Genomic DNA, 5,347 nt, shown 5'->3' with positions numbered 1-5,347 from the left:
GAAACCATAAATGGTTAAGAGGATTTAACTAAATTTTTTCTATTATCTTTGGAGAAGTTTTACATTAGACATACAATATAGTAAACAATCCTAAAAAAAACAAACAAAAAAGTAAGAAACAAAAAACTCACTTTGGACATTGTTGGTTTTTTTAAGTCTTGTCTTGAACTTGCCACTAATAAGGACATTACTGAGCCATTTCCTAGTAAATGTTATCTCATCCTTTAAGACACTTAAAATTCCTCATCCCTCTTTTATTTAGAGTAGTTTGTTCTTTCATGGAAATCTGTGCACCGGATATTAACCTTACATTACATTTGTATCGGACGATGAATTTCTCCAGCAAAGTAGTTACGTTTCCTTAATCAGGTTACTTAATTCCCAAGAACCCTCTTTATGCTCTTAGGTCTATGGCCAAGAAATCTGACAGTAAATTTTTTTTTTAGATTCCACAAGCATCTCCACATATATGTTCCTGTATTTTTATGGGATGTTTATATAAAACATTGTAGACAATGATATTATCGTCATTTTCCCAGCATGCTATGAGGCTCCATTGCTATCATTAAGGAATCACCTGCCAAGTTAGAAATACATATGTTTTGACAAATGTCTTTCCTTCCATCCAAATGGTCACAGCTGCTACAGTAACAAATGACATCCATTCTCAATACCTATCTCTCTAAAACTTCAAATAACATATGAACAAAGAATAAAAGGGCTAAAATCACACAGAGCCCGATTATATTCTTGGAATGAATTATTTCAGCTGTAACTGAAGAGTTTATAGTGCAATGGGGGAAAGGCTTTAAAATTTGTTCTTAATAGAATTTTTTTCTGTATATAAGTATCATTGTGTCTAATTTCTGAGATTTTAAACTCTGGATTAGTTAGGGCATTCTAAACCAAAATAACTGTATGTGGCTTTGAGAAGTATCACTATCCCCTGTGAAGCAAACTAGAAGTTTAATAAATTTTCTAACTCCCCATTAATTTATTATGTAACCTTGGAGTTCTTTAATACTACCTTACTGTTTTTCTTTTTCTCTTTCATTCTTTCTTTCTTTTTTTTTCAATCTGACCTCTCAGGTGGTTTGTCATACATGCTTTCTGTTCTCTCAAAGGGAGGTGATTTAGATTAATGAGTTTGAACTCCACAGATTAATACTCTATAAGTAGCAATCATTTTTTCAATTGGTATTATTTCACTATTTCAATTTTCTGAAATCACTTGGGACTCCTACAAACCTGGAGGGATGGCAAACAAGAAGATTAAGCTAGAACAGCCATGATGTAAATTCTCACACAACCTTCAGAAATAAATGAGTATCAATTTCATTAGAATTAGACCAAAGATGATCTGACAGTAGCCAAGGCAGAAAGACAATTTTTCTTTAACGGATCGTTCAAAGCTCTTTCCCTAAGGCTTGCCCTCTAACTAAAATTATGCCCAGGAGATAAACGGAAACCAGTGAGATTCACTGTACAGAAGCACAAAATCTTTACTGAAATTTCATCAAAGAGAATCAGATTATTTTTTACCAGAGCATAGAGGCAGCATTAGTGATAAAAATTAGTATAGAAGGGTTATAATGAACGTAACAATCTTCCAAAGAATCAGGATTTATTAAAATTGAACATGTGCTCTAGAAACGTAGGCAGAATGTTGTTAGGGAAAAATATGGACAAATTCAACAGCTGAAATATTAATATCACACATTATTGAAAGTATATTAAATATTCTTTATAAGAATACAAAACATGCATTTTTAGAGGAAAAAAACCTCAAAATTGAGGTTTTCATCATCTGCCTTCAAAAGTTTCAGGTGCTATAACCCTGTTCTTCTAAAATAGTCACATAGTAAACATAATAACCTGAAGTAAATGGTAACATTCTCCCAAATAATTGCAGTCTTTTGTACAATGTAACTTGTGAATAGAAAAAAAGCATTCACTTTGAAGATATACTACTAATAAAAAGTAACATCTAGGACGTCCCTAGTGGCATAGTGGTTAAGAATCTGCCTGCCAATGCAGGGGACATGGGTTCAAGCCCTAGTCTGGGAAGATCCCATATGCCGCGGAGCAACTAAGCCCATGTGCCATAACTACTGGGCCTGCGTGCTTAGAGCCTGTTCTCTGCAACAAAAGAAGCCACCGCAATGAGAAGCCTATGCACCACAACAAAGAGTAGCCCCCGCTCACCGCAACTAGAGAAAGCCTGTGCACAGAAACAAAGACCCAATGCAGCCAAAAATAAATAAATAAAATAAAATTATTAAAAAAGTAACATTTATCATATACTTACTATACTACAAGCACATACCAAGTGCTTTGCATACATAGCCTCACTTCATTCTCACAACAAAGTCTTAATTTCATCCTCACAGCAATGAAGTAAAGATACATTTCTCAAAAATGCATGATATTTACTGAAATTTGATCAAAGAAAAATTTGATACTTATTTTAATCACAAGTGCTATACAATTTTATTACAATAAAATAATTTTACTATCTTTATTATGAATATATATTAGAAAGGTTAAACAATTAACTGACAGTCACAGGAGTAATAAGAAAAATGTAGCAAAAATTTGAATGGAAACCATCTGACCAGAGAGTTAAACCCTTAACCATCATATGATCTGACTATGTGAATATTCACTGCAATAAAAATACCCTGAACAATTATTTGGTCAATATTCTCAAGATAAGAATAAAAGAAAGATACTGCTAAAGGCTTTTAAGGCACAGCCTTGGGGTTGCAAGTGACAATTTATTGTGCTCTTGGAGTATACATATTATTCAAATCAAATAATAATTATGTATTTATAATATACTACATACTGTAGATTTCCAGGAATCTACAGCTGGGAGGAAAAGCAAAGTATACGAATCGAAGTAAAAAAAAAAAAAAAAGGCAATATTTAAGTAACAGTTAAATGGCAATAAAAGCACTGTCAAGAAATTGCAGACTTAAGACTTAATTCCCCTTTAAATGATTCACTGGATTGAATATTATGCATAAACAGAAGAGACTTTATCAGGTATGTTTGATCAGTAAAGAATTTACATAAGATCTAGAAGAATGCACAATATATGAAAATAGAGGAGAGGAATATTATTAATAGTAAGAAAAGTTGCCTATGATAATACGTAACCCCAATAAAAAATATAATAGAGCACCATTATTTTTGTATGGTCCATGGGTTGTTTTAGAACTTGTGGAAAACAACAAAAAAACATAAATGGCTAACATAGCTTTACAAAAGTAGAACTGACTTGAAAAGGTAAGAAGAAAAATGAATGTTGAAGAGTGCATTGTAATCTTAGGCTTTACACAGACAACAGAAAAAAATCCAATTGATTGATTCTCCAGTTGTCCCTTGTAAATAACTGATCTGTTAACATAAATTTGTAGACATAAATTCCTAGATATTAACCAACAATTTCTCTCAAAGCCTACATATAAAAAGACAAAATTTAAAATAAGTTTTGATGTGCTCATGAAATTAACTATCAGACAAATGGAAGTATTTTCTAAACTACCAAAAGTAGTACATGAAAGGGTATCATTATGGAGGAAAGAGGAATGAATCAAGATTTAAAAGGATGGCTTTATTTTGAATACTGAGTAATGCATTGGAAAATAAATGTTGAGAGTGTAATGTAACTTGCTAAAGTTAATAATTCTAATGCAATTTTTAAAGTAAAGATTTACTGAATATCTCCTCTTGCACACCAACAAGCTAGACCTTAGAAACATATGCATGGATATTGAAAGATCACCTCTCCTGAATTAGTTTATAATTTAACGAAACAGACACACATTACCTTAATAAAAAGTCAAGTGAGATTTTAACACTGTTCTAAAGGTCATAATAATAGATACTGATTGATTTGGAGACTAATTTTTGAAGTTCATCTAAAATTGATATACAGGGTTGTTTTTTATTTTTCCAGAGGTGTTCATTTTTTTTTTTTAATTGGGGTATAATTGCTCTACAATGTTGTGTTAGTTTCTGATGTACAATGAAGTGAATCAGCTATATGTATACCTATATCCCCTCCCTCTTGGACCTCCCTCCCATCCCCCCCCATCCCATCCATCTAGGTCATCGCAGAACACCAAGCTGAGCTCCCTCTGCTATACAGCAGGTTCCCACTAGCTCTCTGTTTTACACATGGTAGCCTATATATGTCAATCCCAGTCTCCCAATTTATCCCCGCTTCCCTCTTCCGTGTCCACACATCCATTCTCTACATCTGTGTCTCTATTCTTGCCCTGCAAGTAGGTTCATCTGTACCGTTTTTCTAGATTCCACATATATGCATTAATATTTGATGTTTTTCTCTTTCTGACTTACTTCACTCTGTATGACAGACTCTAGGTCCATCCACATCTCTATAAATGACCCTATTTTGTTACTTTTTATGGCTGAGTAATATGTAAATTGATACAGCCACTATGGAGGACAGTATGGAGGCTCCTCAAAAAACTAAAACTGGCTTTCTGAAGAGCCAACAAGATGGCGGAAGTGTAGCAGAAGAAGAAGTGGACCTTCCTCAAGTTCACCTACCACTGCATGAACCTCAACCAGCTGCCGGACATGTCCCGTGAGCAGCTGATGCAGCTGTACAGTGTGAGGCAGCGGCTGAACTGTGGCCTCCATAGGAAGCAGCACTTGCTGCTGAAGTGGCTGCACAAGGCCAGGAAGGAGGTGCCACCCATGGAGAAGCCTGAGTTGGTGAAGACGCACCTGCGCGACATGATCATCCTGACCGAGATGGTGGGCAGCATGGTGAGCGGCTACCATGGCAAGACCTTCAGCCAGGTGGAAATCAAGCCTGAGATGACCAGCCACTACCTAGGTGAGTTATCCATCACTTACAAGCCCATGAAGCACAGCCGGCCTGGCACTGGTGCCACCCTCTCCTCCTGCTTCATCCCCCTCAAGTAGCCTGCTGGCCAATAAAGGTAGGAAAAAAAAAAAAAATAGAACTACCATAGGACCCAGCAATCCCACTACTGGGCATATACCCTAAGAAAACCATAATTCAAAAAGGCACATGCGCTCCAACGTTCACTGCAGCACTCTCACATAGCCAGAACATGGAAGCAACCTAAATGTCCACTGATAGATGAATGGATAAAGAAGATTCAGTACATATATACAGTGGGATATACAGGTGTAATGCAATTCATAACAACATTCCAGAAATAGTTTTTATAGATATAGACAATATTATCCTAGATTTTATATGGAAAGGCAAAGGAACTCGAAGAGCTGAAACAATTTTAAAAAAGAAAAGTAAAGTAGGAGGAATCAGTCTACCTGATTTCAA

General features: G+C 35.2%; 1 pseudogene; it reads left to right on the top strand.

The window, feature by feature from the left end:
• Positions 1 to 4,530: 4,530 nt before the first annotated feature.
• On the top strand, positions 4,531 to 4,962 carry LOC116763672 (annotated as a pseudogene).
• The last annotated feature ends 385 nt before the right edge of the window (positions 4,963 to 5,347 follow it).

This window comes from Phocoena sinus, chromosome 12 (genome assembly GCF_008692025.1).
Source record: "Phocoena sinus isolate mPhoSin1 chromosome 12, mPhoSin1.pri, whole genome shotgun sequence".
NCBI lineage: Eukaryota > Metazoa > Chordata > Mammalia > Artiodactyla > Phocoenidae > Phocoena > Phocoena sinus.
This window is presented reverse-complemented; position numbering and strand designations above follow the sequence as displayed.